Raw genomic sequence first — 17,744 nt, 5'->3', positions numbered from 1 at the left:
ACACTGTAGTAGAGTGTCTAAGTACCTAAGCTAACGTAAAATTAGTGGACACCCAGTAGCAGTTTAGCTGTGGCATCTTAGGGCCAGTTTATCTTGTCAAGAAGAGGTCTGTTTGCATTTTCTCATTGCAGCTGTATATTGATTTGAGATGGTAGTCACAGGTTGCCACGCTTCACGTTGACATTGTGTAAAAAACTGTGCCTGCATGTTGTACAGACACTATCACTTTTGTTGCTCTAAGAGACCTGAGACACTGAGAAGCTCCAATTCTGTCATCTTCTCAATAATGGCATCCTTGATGTTCAGAGAATTATGTCAGCCCTCAGAATTTTGTGAAAATGGCTTAAAATAGTGAAGAGTTAAGAAAATGTTGGATCCTTCTCACTGGCCTCCTTGTATAGCCCCATATCTGCAACTGTCAGGGCTAGGCACATATGGAAGAAACCAGAGACTGACATGTAATAGCATGACCCTAGTAGATGTTTGAAGAAGAGGTACAACATATTTGGAGATAAACTGCCAGAATTTTCAGAATTATGGGATGGGATAAATTGGGTAAATGGTATTGCACCTATGTTTCATCCTGTGTATGAGTTGAAGGAAGGAAGGGAGAGAGTTAAACTAAGATTGGCTGTCTCTTGAACCTTTGCTCAAACCTGGAACTGATCCCAAATATTTTGTGGTCCAGGGTTGTGCTATATAGAATATCCCTTCTTATAGAACCCTTTCCATGCCCATGCAGTAGCACTTCTCTCTGACTGCATCGCACTATTTCTTCTTTGCAGTTTCTTAGAGCTAACAGAGATCTTTCTGTGCCACCTGGGATCAGAACTGGGTGAGAGGGGTGCAAATTGATGGTTGTCAGCAGGGATGTTACCAGGGAACATGTCGGCGAAAAACAACACACCATCTCCGCCAGAGGTCCTGTGGAATTTATGCTGAAAGTTCAGCTGGAAAACAAACTGTCCTCATGCACCCCTGAGCTGTGTTCCCACTTTGGGAAGCATTAACAGCGTGTGAAATTTATAAGCAGGAGTAATGGAATACGTCTGAAGTATAGAAACCTAGCCATGTCCTGAGTCATGAGGCAGGATTTAAGTGGAAAACTAAGAACTTTGGTACGCAAGAGCATGGCAACCATCCTCTGAAATGGGGTTTTAGCATAAATTTTTCAGGTTTCATGAGTGTGTAACTTAATGGTACTTCTGTGAATTGGGCCCATATTGCTGTGGCTCTCTTATATGCTGAGAACTCTCCCTGATAATATGTCAGCCTAGTAATGGCATGCTTTACTTTTTTTGTGTGGAACAATTGAATTTCAGAATAGATGCTCTCAAATAACGTAGTTTAGAGCAATGTTGTTGGAGTTTTGATAATGCGTACTGCTACCCTATGTGCTAAGGATATTAAAGCAAGAGCTTAATACTGATAAGGTAGTAAATATGCTGTGTGAACTAATAAAAGCCTCCAATTAACAAACTGAACCCTATATTGCCTGCATTACAGGTGAAAGCTTGCAGTGTGATTCCAGTGCTAGATGTGGGGCGATAGGAAGGCATATTTTCCCTGAAGACAGGAGCATGCAATGCTGCCAAACCAGCAGCCCCAGACGCCCTGCAGGGGATGATTCTTGCAGCACAGAGAGGTTGCACAAGTTGTGGTGCAGAGGACTAGCTGCTTTATTTTGGCTGAGAATCCTTTGAAGATACTGGTCCTGATTGTCTACTGCTTGAAACCTTTTGCTATTTATACCTGGGTAAAGTGAATGCCAAGCGAGTCTAAAATGCCACTACCCTAGTGCTGAAGGAGCTGTTATCCACTTTGCCCAAATATAAATGACTGTGCAAAGGGTGAAGCAAGTTCAAGGTCTCTCTTTTGTTATGAGATTGCTCCTAGATGCTGCTGCTCATTGCTGCTGGTGTGAACACAAGAAAGCTGCGCTCCAGTGTCTTCATGGTGGTTTGAGCTCAGGATATGCAAACTTAGGGGGAAGCAAGACTACTCATTTCTCGTCCCATTATTAGTCAGAGAGAGACAAACACGTTCCTTCTACCTCCAGAACGTGGCTAAGCAGGGGAGCAATGTCTTTGCTAATTTTCTGGCAGTCTGGGGTAGGAGGAAGGATTGTCTTTGAAAACATTAGGAGGAGGCAGAAATGGGCACTGTGTCTCTGGACGGGGAGAGATCTCCTGACATGAAACGGCGCTGTCACCAGCACGACTGAATTGCTCGTTACAGTTGAGGGAAGTTGTTGGTCCCAACGGGGAGGCTGGGCACCTGGGCGAGCAGTGTGCACTGCTCCACGCGTGAGTGTGTGTGTGGAGGGGAGGCGAGCGCAGCCGCGCAGGCGGTGGAGCGGGGAAGCTGGCCCTGACGCTTCCTCTGTTGCACCTGCTCTGGGGCTGAAACAGGGAGCTGTGCTCGCTGGGGCGCTCAGTGCAGCGCGCGTCACATGAGCTAAGGGCACGGAAAGAGAGCTGAAGGGAAACGTATGTATCTTTCACATATTTCTTGTATGACCCATTGCTTCCTAGCGGTGGTAAGAAGCCATGTCATTGCGCCGCTTTCAAGGAGATACACAACAGCATGCGTTTGGGGTGTAATTTTTATTTATGTTCTTGTTCTGTTTATTTCAGAGACCAAAAAAAAATCAAGACTTGTTTCATGAATCTAACAGCTTCAATTTTACCTGTATACAACGTATGCTTCATGTTTTCACCATGCAGCCACCGACAACTCTATAATAGCTGGCAGTGCGTTAACATGCTGAATAGTGGATGGACACAGTCCTTGAAATCCTCTGGCACTGTAAGTTAGTGCTTTCAAACTAGAACAGAGACAGATAAGGATATTGTGAAGGAGAAATTCCGCGTTGCATATTTTAAAATCAAATCCTTAAAAAAGCTGCATACTTCTGGCAATATTTCCTATCTTGTGAGTAGAATTCATATATATTCATATGTATTTTCATTAGAATGTGGTGTACTGCAATTTTTGCTATCTAAGCAACTATTTGGTTTAGTAATTTAAGAAGAGATCTTTTTTTTGCCAACAGCACTGCGCCAATTAAGTAGTCAGTTGGCCTGTGTTAGAAGCTGTGAGGCAGATTCTGATAGCTTTGTACCTGTGGAAGACAATGAAGATGTTCAGGACTTGACAAAGTGCGGGGTGAGCTCCTGAGCTCCCTCCCCAGTGTCGGGCTCCTTGTGAGCAGAGCTGCTTGTGAGTCACAGGCTGCAACGCATGCTGCTGTGCAAGGACCTGATTTAAAAAACCAGAAATGCAGCTCATTTTGAGTGACAGGTGGCACAAGGGATTCTTCCTCTATAATTCCTAGATAAATCTGTCTATTTATGTAGCTCTATCATTTCTGCAAATAACCTACCTTTTATTTTATTAGTGATAGGGTGTGATAAAGCTATTAACACCTAACCACACCTAACACCTAGTGATAGGATTAATTTTACGTAACTTCTAATACATGTCTGTACCTATTCGCATATGTATTAACCCTCTGTGTAAAAATATCCTAAAGTTACACATTCAAGGCTTACAGCTTCAAGGCAGAGTGAGCAATTGTAATTTTAAATCTGCCAGTGACATATATGTAGAATTATTGTAACATGTCACAATGTAGTAATGTTAAATTAAATGTTTCAGCTATAAGAAAGAAACTATAGTTTTATGTAGCTCTTTACAAGTAATCTTGTGAACCTTGTTTCTGTTGCAGTTTTCTTATCAGAAATTTAAAGAATTTACATCTTGGAAAATTACATAATATCCACTGCACTATGCAAATCCGTGTTGTAGGATTCTCTTGCTCGCTGACACTTTACTGAAAAGTTTTGAGATTGCAAAGTTTTAGCCAGTTGGGAATCTGGGATCCATGTTAGCAGTTATCTCCAGATGGCTGCACTCTGTTTTGTACCAAGCTTTTTAGCATCTCAGTGGTTGCATGTTTGGAATTATGAAGTATACTATTCCACTTGTTTTTGCCAGAAAATATACAGCACATTGTTTGGTAAGTTTTGACACATGGTATGGCTCAAAAAAGAGGTGGGAGAGAAAGTGCGGGCAGAGAACAGGGGAAAAGAAAAGAGCAGGAAAAGAAAGGAAAAGACTAAGAAAATGCAGCAAGAAGAGTTTATGTCTGTGTAATGAATTCTGTCTGACTGGCAAATATAATTTGACTTCAAGTTGTGAATTGCATTGAATTTGATCCAAGAAAGACACAGCTGAGCAATCTGCAGGAAGCAATCTTTTCCTAGAAGTATGCAGTTCCAAACTGTACAAATTTTTCCACTGATGATAAAATGTCTGTGCACCACTAAATTGGTGTAATTGGATATTATTGAAGAAAAAGTAGTGTATTGGGATATTCAACTAAAGAATAACAACAACATCACTGAATGTAGAGTTTTGAAAGAAGAAAAACTATATAAAGTTGGCCAATGAAACCCTAGTGATAAGGACAGTTAATCATTTCTGGTGCAGCTGTTTCCTGACATTTCTGCAAAATGTTGTGGAAAAATTAATGAAGGTTCGTTCAGTAATGGTTTCAAGCTTGGCTAGTGGAAAATATGACAGTATTTCCATCGTCAATTAAGAACAAGCAAGGCTTTTTTTTTTTTTTTTTCTGTAGGGGAAGTGGTATGCAGTTTATACTGCACAGGAAATTGTAGACTTGAGAGCAGCTGTGAGATAGTAACAGGTATGCAGAGGGTATGGAGATGAGCCTAGGCCCTTTTATCACACGTGTTTTAGTAGAGGAGAGCTATCTCTATTACATAGTGGAGAAGACAATTTGGTATTATTACATGGGGTGACGCTACTTAGCCTGTGGGGTATTTCTCTGAGTATCCAGCACTGAAAATAAATTCACTTCATGTCATTTAATAAAAAAGGATGTATCAGTAAGATTTTCATTGTGATGGTATTTGATTACTATGATGTCCCAAGAGGATAACTCCTTTCAGGGGAGACGCAGGATTTTTTTAACTGATCTCTGAAGTTCATGTTGCTTGTAATTAGATTTTAGAATATATGATTTTTACAGCCAGGCAGTGTGCCTTGTTGAGCATGTGTGGTGGCTGCACTCCATAAGTGCGGAGCAGCAGGAAACCTGGCGTAAACAGCGTACCAGTGGAGGCCTTTGCCGTGGGAGGGGGCGAGGAACGTCTTGGCTTCATGTGCAATATGGGCATGTGCTATCTACATGCGCAACCCTCCCATCATACATGTGTGCAGGCCACTGCAAATCGCTAGGGAAGCGTGTGGTTTAGAGACCTGAGCGTGGCCAGAGAGTGCGTTCACTTCACAAACTGGCATAGCTCAAGGTCACCGCAGCAGCTGAGCGGTGGCCTGGGTGTGCTCCTTCCCACCGTGGCCGGCAGCGGCTGGCAGCTGGCTAGCTGCACAGGGCTGCTGGATGGCACCTCGGGGTCCCGCTCTCACCACAGCCCAGCCGTGTTTGGGCTCCATCTTGCTAGTGCTCAACCTGCATGGGAAAGACGGCAGCTGGGAAAGAGGCAAGTTAGACTGTCGGGAGTAAAACATGATTTAGCCCAGATTGTCGGTAGAATTCACTTTTTTGCTCCCCGGAATCTCTATTTTATTTTGTGTTAAAAGTGTATTGATGTGCACTGTTAACAGGGCCAGTACAAAATTACTGTAAATCACTGTAAGTGTTTAGGTGAATGATTTGAGTGCTTAGTACCCCTTTCTGGACCGAGAGGGCTTGTACAACCCTGCCTACTCTAATAGGTTTTTCCTTCCACTGACTTTCCAAGATACTTTGAGCCCTGCCATAAGTATGATTTCTAGCCTGTTTACACAGTGTGATGATTCATGGTAAAGTGGTTGATAGAAAGAAAATACATTATAATGAATGGTTTATGCTTTTCTAATATCACTGTAAAAGAGACGCTTACTCAGTGTTCCTGCTGCAAATTTAGAAGACCCTTAGCAAGCTCGTTAAAAATGTTTATCTTATTCTTTGTAATGTTAGCTGTGGAGTGTGTAGTTCTCACTGACTGGTTAAGACAGCGTAAAACAATTAGTAACAGTGGAGTTACACCTGTGATTTATGTCCATTCACATAATCACATGAAAGTCAGGCCCATGCTCTCTACCAGTGGTGCAGCCTACTATGAGCAGTTTCACTTAAGACTCTCCCAAGCCTGTAATCCCTAATGCAGGTAAAAAATTTGCTGAAGTCAATGACAGCTTTACCAGTATCAGAGCATTAGGGACAGCTTATTTATAAGAGCTTGTAATTAATTTTGATTTGGGACATTAAAAGATTAATCCTTCAAGCATCGCTACACATTCTTATCTGTAACCATGTGAGTACTGTCACTGCAGTCAATATATTGTCATTCCCCCAGCTTGTGTGTTTCACAATGTGCATGTGAGTAAGTGAAAGATTAGGACTCTGCTCCTTGCAGTTTATCTGATGAGGGAATTCGAAGGGCACTAGGTCAGATATGAATTGCTTTTAAACTTCTCAGCATGAGGGCTATGCCTAAAGCTGCTTAGGAATGTCCCATAAAAGCAATTTATCAATTGAAAGCAGAATTTCCGTAAGAACAAATTTTCCACTGGAAAATTTCAGTAGTACCTATTTTTATTTTTGATTTTTTTCCCCATGGAAATCCCCATATGAAATACTTCTTATAAGTCATCTTATTCCATGACCTTTGATTAGCTGCACTGGGCTGCAATGTTTTCAGTTGTCATTAAGCCACATTTGCCTATTATTCCCTCATGTCTCATGGCAAATGGCAGTACCAAAACGTGGTGCTTGAAAGGTTCCTTTGGCTGGCCTACATGTTCCATACTGTATTGTAGTCTCCCTGGGGGAAAATGTCTTATCCTAAACTACTAACAGAATGAGGTCAAAGTGAAACACTCTAAAGTAGAAGCCACAACCACTTGGAAAACAGAGGCACATAGGCTGTCTGTGAGCTCGTATCTCTGCTATTCTAACTCAGTTTTCCAAATCTTTGCGTATTTTTTACTGGTTGTGTAAAAACTCTACAATGGCTGTAAAACGCTTTGATTACATTGGAGATTAATGTGGAATGAAAAGTAGGTACATTTAAGTGATAGTAAATTTGGCTAAGGTCACATGATCAAAGTGCTTGAAGGACTACTGTGTGTTTCTTGCTTTATTGCCTTAACTGCGCCTACAGAAGACAGCTAGAATAATAGCTGGGACATACTGGAGATGGCTGAACACCTGGTGCTGAGCATATGAGAAGGGAGATGAATGCTGCTGACATCAAGGTGTTCATTGAATCACAAAATATCACATGGTGACCTTGTATGGATGAATATTAAGAAAAGAATGTATGCATATATCACAAATACTACTTTCCCTCTTTAAAGTAACAGTTTGGATAGTTCACCAATGCCGTATGGCACTTTTTTTTGTAGACTTTTATTAATGCTTTTCTGGCTATCCCTCACTGGTTCTTCATCCTGTTCTCATTTAGACATGCAGCCAATTCTACTTAAAGTACAAAGCCTTTGACTATACTGCATACTGACTATCTGGAAGATTTGGTGATCGTAGCTGGTGGCATACACAGAGCACCATTCCCTGCTGCCCCCAGGGGAAACCTGTGCCCCAGAAGGAGATGGTGGGGTACCAGAGAGCATACTGCGTGAGCACCATTGCACTGGAGGCAGCTGTCTACAGGAGGCTAAAGACTGGTGCAGAGTTCCTCATCTCACGCACACAGGAAGCAGCTTGGCAGGTGTCTGACTTTCCTTCGGGCACTCTCTTCTGTGCTTCTCAGAAAGTCACTGGAGTTGTGGTTAAATGCTACAGCCTAAACTTTTACTTGCTCAGGGACCAAATGGGAGCTAAATGGCTTTAAAACATTAGTTCCATTTTAAGCATCTCTGCCGTGGGACGAAGGGTTGTTGATTCAAAACCATGTTATATCTTCCAAATGAATGACTCTCAGTGAAAACCATAGGCTACCCTTGCATACAGTAGAGTAAAGTGCCAGTGTATTAGTGAAATAGGTAAGTGCAAAAGTCCTCGTTTATCTCTTTTTGCTCCTTTCATAGGATTCTTTCTATTTCCCTTTCCCTGTGCCTCTATCACCACTTTGTTTCTGCCATCATAATTTTAATTGGGTATCCTGATTCAGATTGCCGAACGTTGACTGCTGGATCTGAACCTTCTCACTTCTGGAAGGAAGGGAAGAACAACCTGTGCAGTATTCAGTTGCCTTTAAAACGAAAGCTGCTTTCTGAGAGAGGACCTTAGCCAAGAGAACGGCTCAGTTCTCACCAGAGGGTGCTGTACCGCTCTCCCAGTCCCTCACAGTTCGGTTTCCTGGGCTGTTTAGCTGTCTGAACAGTGGTGAAGATAAAGACAAAAGATCTTAATTGAAAGAAGAAGGGGCACTGAGATTCCAGCTTTGTTGCTGATTTTTCTGTTGATTATCATGTCTTTTTGTTTGTCCCTTTGGAAGTAATTCTGTGTTGCTTGGTTCAGATTCTGCTGTTCCTTCTATGCAAGGTATGGTTTTACTTACTAGAAATAAATCAATGTCTTCTGATCCTCAGTCTGTGCACATTTTCAGTATAAAGCTTTCTGCTTCTCTCATCAAATAATCTGAATGAGATTTCTCAGTACTGGAGAAAAAGAGCATATAGTTTGTGCAGTGTAAAGGAAATGTATTTCCATAGGTGCAGTGAGGTGTGCTTACGTGAAAATACCAAGGCATAATTATTTTGTTCTGTTGGAAATACCCACATTTATTACTGTATAGTAAATCATTGAGATTTTTACATTTGGATTTCTTTTAGGAGCCTATTCAAGATTCAATAGCACTGTAGAAAGTGTAATAGATCAATGTTTGTTCTGAATTATCCTGTATAATTCTGTTGTAGCCAAATGGGGAAAAACAGTAGGTCTGATAGGCCAATCCCTTTTATCTACCACCAAAACCATTATTTGCTTGCATACATAGTAAATGTCTGCTGCAAGGCAGCATGATCTAGACTCTTTGCAAACCCTACCCATGGAACGGATGGTTATTTTTCACGATAGGTTCAGTGATGTAAATAGGTCAGTAGTGTGAAGTGGAAGAGTAGGGCCTGAGAAAACCCAAAGAGAGGAGGTAAGTTTATTTGAGGAGAATATACTCATCAGACGGCTTTGGGGATGAGTTGCCCGGATGCCCATGAACCTTGTCTACCATTGTTTTTAATACAGTCCCCAGAAGCAAGTGTTGTGGTTTTCACTCTGTCCTTAGAAGGAAGGATAAAATCTGAAGTCCAGGAGTCTCTCCAGAATAGATCAATTAGCAGTGGGACTAAAGAAGCTTCAGAACGGTTTTCAGTCCTCTAACGCTTTGGGCAGCGTGAAAGCAAACTATTGTCTATGTGAAGTTTTATTGACTAGTGTCTATAATTTTTTTCTCAGCAAAGATGCTGGAATTGTAAGGGTTTCAGGTCAACAGATGGATAGAGAAAATGAGAAAAATTTGGAGCACTTATTCAGCTGAATGGCTATTTTAAGGGATACAGGTTTTGCAAGTAGGAGCGAACAGAGCAGTAGTGTGTTGATGTCCTTTAAAAAACAGTACTTACGTGTGGAAAAACAGATGCTCTCTTTCAAAAATGAGGTATCATACTCTGTTGAAAATATATATAAAGACAACTTTATGCTTTCTTATCTGCACTATATGGTGCTCTTTTTCCATTGTATGGTGGTGCATGAGACAGAAAAGAGATTTAAAAGAAAAATTTATTGCACAGTAATTTTTCTCTTTCCTGTTGAAAGGGAGCCCATTTAAAATTTTGTTTAGAATAGTATCAAAAAGCAAATGTAACATTCCTTAACTTCCATCAGTATTGATTTGTAGATAAAAAAGGACTTCTTTTATCTCAAGTTCTCTCTCATAGAAGCATATGAAAGAAACTAATGGATCTCACATATGGACTGGTCATTTATCCTTTATTTAAATATGTCAGAAATTGTCCTTAGAGGATACCAATATAACTCATCTGCATTCAAGGGAAAGCCAAATACACTTTCCATGCTAACAACTGAGATTTAGTTGTAGGTGAAAAACTGAACACAGTATCAAAGATAACATGATGATCCAGCACCCATTTCCACCTGTGCACCGTCCTTTGGGGAAAAAATATAAAGCTTGTCTTCCTTTCAGTTTGTTATACTGAAAGATAAAGTTTCCTTCAGTTACAATCGAAACTGGAGTTTCCATTTATCAGTAGGAATTTAAAGACCAAATGAAAGAGTAATCATAAAAATTATTTAGACCGTTTATTAAAAAAAAGAAAATTCATATAACCCACATAGGTACTAATCAGTTGTGTTTCACAGTTGCACTGCAAGAACTGCAAACAGCCTTAGTAGTTCTAAATTTAAGACAGGCAAAATTTGTTCTGTTTAGTATGTCCTATAATTATCCAGCACAGAAATACTTAGGGAAAGTAAAATAATTAATTCTCAATTTTTGAAAAGGCAGCTTAAAGGGAAAGGAATGCTGATGTGGAAGTATTAAATAAATGCTGTCTTGGTAAGAGTTTTACCCAATGAAGGGAAGAGTCATACACTTCATGTCCTTGTTATAAGAGTTTTGGAGAAAATACTCCCACTCAGATAGAAATTCACTGTAAACAACTCTCTTGCTGTTATACTTGATGTACTTTTGAAGACGTGGTAGCTCTTAGAAGGAGCTAAGTGCCTTGTGCAATACTGTGACCTTACATTGCATAGACACTTCCAGTTTTGGAATGCGAAATGTCTGAAACTGGGAGTGGGTGGACAAGAGGTGGAGCTAGCCAGGAGCTTGGGTGGCTGTGTTTCTGAGAAACTCTTGCCTGCTTTTGAGCATTGCTGCTTTGCTAAGGGCACGGCTAAAGTCCTGAATATTGCTAAGCTGACCAGCTAAAAAAAATCAAGCCTCAAACTGCCATGGAGCTATAGGGTAGTATTTTGGAAGTTGAAGTTTTCAAGCGTAGTGCAAAACAAGGCTGAATTCTGTCAGACCTGAAACCACAGCCTGCCAAAATGCGTCAGAGACTCTTGATGCTGCACGAGGTCAACTTCCCTCCCCCAGCACCTGTGAGTCAGGACAACTCTATTAAAGGAAGCTTTTATTGGAAGCTGTCGATAGAGAGGTAGACAACGTGCAGATGTTGCGGACACGGTGCAAAAGAGCTTGGATCCTGTGCCTGCATAAATGGTCACCAACAGGGAGAAGAACATTTTTCTGGAAAACAGAGGAATACAGAGGAAAGAGTAGTTTTTAAGCAAGAGGTAGGTTCATCTGATTTCACCTTCTCTCCAGTTAAAACTAGGATACGAAGTTCACTCAAGCTGGCAATGTATCCATTTCTCAGGGAGGACAAAGGCTAAATCTCTTGTGGGTTAGATGTCCTCAGTCCTTATCCACAGTTCCTTCTGTATCTACTTCTGATGCGAATCACAGAAAAATAGCCTTAGACCAGCTCACTTCATTGTAGAGAAGGAAAAAAGAAGAAAGCCAAGGATGAACAGAAAGTATTGGAATGGTGGGAATTTCAACTGTGTGATCTTGATTTTCAGGCAATACAGACCCTTTGTGAGATGGAAACAAACTTTCTGTAGTGGAGCCATGTGTTTACTGTTTCATTTGCTATAAATCCAAACCTGCTCACGGGTAGATCAACACTACTGAGGCTTAGAATGTCCCTGAACGATGCTGTCCCATTTATATTCATGCTCCTGTAAGGTTTTCCTTGTTGTTTGTCCTTGCTGCTATTAACTGGGCTGTTCTAGCAGTACAAACCAAGCTGAGGGTGTAACATAGATGAAATTCCTGTAACTAGCAGCATTTTAACAACAGAAACCTGTAGTTCTAGATGTGCTCTTCTTTTAATGCCTGAGAAGAAATATGCCACAATAGCTTTACAAATTTAAACAGAACCTAAAATAATTCACAGTTTTAGTAATTTTATTATTTCTATGTCAGATTGCTAGCAGAAGGAGATTTTGGAAACCAGCTGCAGTTATTTAATTCATGACCTGTCAGGAAAGTAGGTTTTGGTTTCAAGTACTGATGAGAGTCTTGGGTGAAAAGCAGAGCATAGGCCTGGCCGTGCAACAAACTTGACTTCCCCTAACCTGCAGAGAATTTGGTTGCACTGTATTTGAGAAGGTTTTCTGAGAGTATTCCATGTGGAGTTTTCCATTATCTTGAGGGATTATGTTACACTGGTTTGATCCACTTTCCATTTCACTGGTGGAATGTTTCTATTAACTCTCCCACAAGCTGATTCCATAAAAAGGAAAAAAAACCCTGTTACTCTTCTTTGCGTCTTTAATTTTTCAAGTCAGTGGAAAGATCTGATTTTTGAATGTGTATTGCATTTTATGAGCTACCGAAGCAATATCTTGTATGTATCAGTGTAAATAACCTTTTCTTTGACAACTGGAAGACACCTAGATACACTTGAGTAGTGTGGTGTCCCTCTGACTGCCAAACATTCATTGGCAAACATTCAGGCAAAGGGGTCTCTTTCTGGAGACATGTCTGAGCACATATGTGGATGTGTTCATGTGTGGAGTTTAAGGGAATAAGCTTCTCTTCATAGGCTTACTGAAGTAGGCATGTGCATGAAATTAGATTTATGTTTTTCATTCAGAATTTGTTCAGTGTAAAGATGGTTGTGAAACAAAAGAAACAGAGATACACACATTTTTTGAATGTAAAGCAAGGTGATGTTTTATCCAAACTGTACGATAAGAGAAGGAGGGGAAGGGAAGACCATCCCGTGTGCAACAGACCAGGGTGTGCTCCGGAAGGAGTGCTGGCCTCTGCCCTGGAAGCTGGTGGAACCGGCAAAGGGAGCCCCGGGACATCTCGGTGAGAAGTGCTGCCGCAGTCCCCAGCACTGTGATTCAGCAAATCATTCCCAGTTTGACAGGACAGAACCTACTTCCTCCATGACCTGCCTGTTCCCCTCCCTTCCAGACCTGGTTTGAGAAGGCAGCAGGAACCGTGGCTGCACTTGACCTTGCTGTGGCCTTCCCTCTGTTGGCCTTTTCCTGGCCCTCCTTTGCCCTTTGCACTTTCTTACAAAGTCATGGTGCAATCAGGCTGCAGGATTGTATCTTCCAGATGTCATTTGAAAGAGACATTTTCAGTGTGTATCAGTTCTCTCCTTGCTGCTGTTCTTGCTAAGCAGGTTTATATAGAATATGAGAGTCCAGGTCTTATCTTAAAATTAGCTGCTTGGCATCCTTGAACAGATCAAGGAAAAAAAATAAACTGTTATCCTGCAGTGTGACTCAGACTGCTGTGAAGAAAGCTATGAAGAAAAATATCAGACTGATGACTTCTTTGCTTTTAAGTTTTGCAGATCAGAAATCAGAGGCTGAATTTTGGATCAAACATCCATAGCAGTCTTGCAATCAAATACTCCCAGCTTGTGAAGATACAACCAGCAACTCCTTTAGCTTGCTCTAGCGACCCAGCAGTTCTTTGTTTGTGCTAGCAAAGCAATTAGGCTCCCTGGTATAAGAGTGGTGTTTATTATGCAGTTGCATCCAAGTGATTGGGGTTATTTTACTCAAGCAGATCTCACTAATCCAAATTTAAAATGGCATTTTCACCTCACACTTAGAGACTGAGGAAATGCTTTTGAAGATTTTAGTTGCTCTGATGATGAGCTCGGTAGAGGAACAAAATGAAACAAGCGTCTATTGTTACAGCAGTTGGGTCATGACTGAGACAGTTGGCTACTTCATTATAGCAAACATGTAGGTGGCCTTTCTCATGTTTTAAGATCTAACAGAGGAGCCATGACTTTACTGACACCCTTCAGGAGAGGAGAATCAATCCTTTATATATCCAGGATCAAGTCAGCTGTGCTCTTATACAGCACAGATAGTAAGCCCTTTTTCTCTCAACTGCATTTGAAATAATAGGTTCCATTTTTCCGGCAGGTTCAAATCTGAATGGTGAGATTGCCCTGGGTCCAGGCAAGCTTAAAATCTGTCTGTAATTTTTTGCACCTTTTTGATCGTGGTATTTATAGCTCATTTTTACCTGTGCCGCTTTCAGTGTAATTGTTACCAGCAGCCTTCCTTTCTGATACTGGCTCAGCTCTGAGTGAAGAGGGTAATGCTGAATGCAATTTGGAGGATGATTAGGGTGAGATCAGCTCTTGAAATCCGACTCAAGTTAATGATGAAACCTGAGTTTTGTTAATAATACATTGTAATTATTACTGCAGGCAGGGCAGATATCTCATATTTCTCATCTTTTAACTTGAGGATCCTACTCAAGCTGATCTGTTTAACTTCTTGGCCATTACACCCCTTACTGATGTCTGAAAAAGGAAAGCCGACCCATTTCCTTAGCCGGATTTCCAGGCATTTAAGCTTTCCCAGGTACAGCAAGATCTCCATAGATATTAGTGAATTACACAAGCTGGAGAAAACAGGGACTGAGAATAGGATATGTGATGGACAGATGAAAAAGCAGATTGTTAAATAATACAAGACACCTAACTGGACCTGCCCTTTCACCGAGCAGTGAGGACATATGTCAGTGCACAGGACAAGCCCGGCCTGTGGCAATGTGCTTCCCACATCCTGCAGGGCTTTAGAAGGAAAAAAAATGCATTCAGAGCCAAGCTGCTTACCTCCTGTAGTTGCCAATAAAACATTAATCCTTACCTTTTGTAGACTACATCTAGTGCTTGTACCTCAGAGATCCTGAGCCAGATTGGAGAGGTGACATAAATCATGGTGTGCATTACCTGTTGGTAGGTGGGAGGGGAGTGTGAGCTGGTGAAAGTGACACCATACAGGGTGGGAGGGAAAAGACTGGCAGGAAAAGCAACCTGCAGCAGGATGTAGGAAGATGTAAGATAGAGGAGCCCCTTATTACTTAACATCGTATCTTCTTACTGTCTCCTGATGGCTCCAGTTGCAACCTCCCCTGCTATCCCTCACTGGAGTCAGTTGCGCCAGCTGCCTGCATTTGCCCTCAGTGACGTGTGCCTACCCAATGTACGAAATCGTTTATGCTGGCGTTCGGCATAAACTTTTATTTTGTAGGAACTGCCATCGTGGAACAGCCGTCAGACCTGAGGCTCAAGTAGTGATTGTGTCCAGTCTGCTACCTCACCCGCACCAAGTGCTTGTGTAGGCGAAAGTTAGGGACTTATTTACTCTCAGAGAAAATAACTTTCCGACACCCATTGTTTGAACACTGGCTAACGAAGAAAGCCTGCAGGAGAAGCTTGTCAAAAAAGAAAAAATACCACCCTGTTTTGTTTGAGTTCTGCTTATTATCTCCCTGGCTATATCTTGACTGAGTGTTGTATGTTATCCCAAAACAGTTTCATAACCTTGAAGCCAATGTGAGTGGGGTCTGTACCAGTCCAGTAGACCCTCCTAGTGCTTTGGGCAGTACAGAAGGCAAGAAGAAAGTTAGCCAACAGCCCTGGTTGTGAGGCAAGAGGTGGCTTTCATTAGGACCCCACTGGATGTGGTTACGTAGTCCGATTAATTCAGCTTAAGCCCTGGCTGCTGTTAAAAGTTGCAGTCCATTCCCCTCTTTTCTCCCTCATCCGTGGCTACTTGTTCCCGTCTCCTCCCTTGTGTGCTGACCTGTGCTTGTGCGGATGTACAGCAAATGGACCAGAGAACTGATTTGACTGAAAATTCAGCATTTCTTTCCCACCATTTATTTTCGAGTTAGGTGATTTCTTGGTTTTAAATTGAATTGTTAAAACTGTCTCTTGTGGAGGAACTGAAAGCCTTGAGGTCGAAGCACTGTATAGGTGTAGTGGAGGTTAAAGCGACACCTGAATATCCGAAGTGTGCCGCCTTCTCTGGGACTGGTTGTGCAGGGCCCAGCCTTCACCCTTGCCAGCAGGGAACTGCTGTCCCGCTGGTGACCCACCTGAGGTGCTGGGGGCTCTGCGTAGGGGACACCTTCCACTTAGAGATGGATATGCGACGTCCCAGGCACAGTGTAGCTGGGAAGGCAGCACCGCGCTCGCGTCCCCCATGGGGCCGTCCCCAGTCAGCCAGCAAGAGCCCTGGGGCGGGTGTCAGGGCCCCAGGGCTGCCCTCCACGGGTGCAGGTGTGCTCCTCGGCCTTTGCATATGCAGCATAGGTCATTCTACATTTTTCTAATATCCGTTCCTGCTATTTTTTTGATGTCATTTTCTCCTTCATACATTTTTTGCTTCCTGGGCTTCAATCAGGTAAAGCCTTCAAAAGACTGGAAATATATTGCTATTATTCAAACAAAGTATTTGCTCCAAATCTCAGTTGAGGGATAGGATCAGGTTCTGATCAGTATGCTTTTAGCATTATAACTTAAGAGCCCCACAGTGGTTTTGGGTATGTGGTCCTGTCTCTTATTCCCTTTATATAAATGTACTGCCCAAGTATGGTCTTCAGTATTTAAACATACTAATAATTATTTTTACATTCATACTTCCTCTAATATAATAACGTTTGCTCTTAATTTCAGATCAAAATTAAATTGTCTGAAGAATAACAGCATCAGCTGATTTGTCTTGCATTGCGATGTTTATCTATTTTGGAAAAAAATCCGTGACTATCAAATTTACTGCTAAGGCATAGGATGAAAAAAAAAAAATACGATGCTGAACAAAGAGTGGTCTTATCCATGGCAATTAATCATAGAATATCAAGAAAAGAAAAAGCTCTCAATTTTTTATTGGACTTAATGTTAAAAATATAATCTTATTAACTTCAGTTACAGTTTTTTTAATTTTAAAACAAGGACAAAATAAAAATGTAATGCCAGAGTAATCATTTTCGTTGAATTTTGCATGTGAAGTTGGCAATGTTTTCTACTGGGCCTTTTTTCCTGTTACAAATGAGAGAAAAGGTCTGGTATAAACCTGTGCATTTTTGTTTAACGCCAGCTCCCGAATGATTGATGTGAGGTATTTGGAGCCACACAGGAGGACTGCATAATAATGAAACAAAATCCTCAGGTAAGCATCAGCCAAAGGAGTCACACTATTAAAGAGAAAACCCATAATTGTGGAAAAGATCATTTCCTTGCACAGCTCATATGGAATACCAGAAACCTGGCACGTGTATTCCAGTGGTAATATTGCAGTCATGTACTTTAAACAGTTGCAGAAATTCTTCAGAGTTTTCTCACAACCGCACTTAACTTCTCTTTAGCTGCGTAGTAACAAAACTCACATCGTTCAGCAGGGTAGAGATGCCCCCAAAAGAGAGGTTGCTGAATAAGGGCACTGCCTAGTTGTGGAGAATCCTATTGCAATTAAACACGTGAAAGTTTCAGGACTCCTGAGGCAGGAAGGTGGGGTAAACGGTGGGCTTCAGGCATTTATCAGGACGGCACCAGGAGCACGGCTGGCAGGTCTGCCTACATTGTGCAGCGTGGCCATGGCTTGCAGCAAGCTCTCCTGCTCCTGGGCACTAGGAGAGTGCCTGGCTACAGCTGTGTGTCACAGGTGCTGGTAGCAATGTTTGAGCTCTCATCTCCACCCCTGGGTGATCTCATCTCCACCCCCATGCTGGGTATGGGGGTGAGGTGCTGCACCTACAGTTTGGAGGTATATTAATTCATTCCTGTGAGTACAGGTCTTTGGGAATCAGAAGTTCAAATGTAACAGAAGTGCTTCTGAATATTGCTTGTAGGGTACTAAACTGCACCGCTTGGGCAGATGGTCGTTAATACTCACA

General features: G+C 41.8%; 1 protein-coding gene across 6 annotated transcripts in view; it reads left to right on the top strand.

Moving 5' to 3' along the window:
* HIVEP2 (HIVEP zinc finger 2) overlaps positions 1-17,744 on the top strand; it is a 152,677-nt gene that overhangs the window by 98,390 nt on the left and 36,543 nt on the right. Inside the window, exon 5 of one of the 6 annotated variants that reach the window (XM_064509068.1) lies at positions 16,949-17,020. The exons of 4 other annotated variants lie outside the window; for them this stretch is intronic. The gene's annotated coding sequence lies outside the window, so the exon portion shown is untranslated. Of the gene's footprint in view, positions 1-2,636; positions 2,809-16,948; positions 17,021-17,744 lie in introns of all 6 variants that reach the window. One more of the 6 variants, XM_064509069.1, reaches the window with a different exon arrangement.

This window comes from Dromaius novaehollandiae, chromosome 3 (genome assembly GCF_036370855.1).
Source record: "Dromaius novaehollandiae isolate bDroNov1 chromosome 3, bDroNov1.hap1, whole genome shotgun sequence".
Lineage (NCBI taxonomy): Eukaryota > Metazoa > Chordata > Aves > Casuariiformes > Dromaiidae > Dromaius > Dromaius novaehollandiae.
This window is presented reverse-complemented; position numbering and strand designations above follow the sequence as displayed.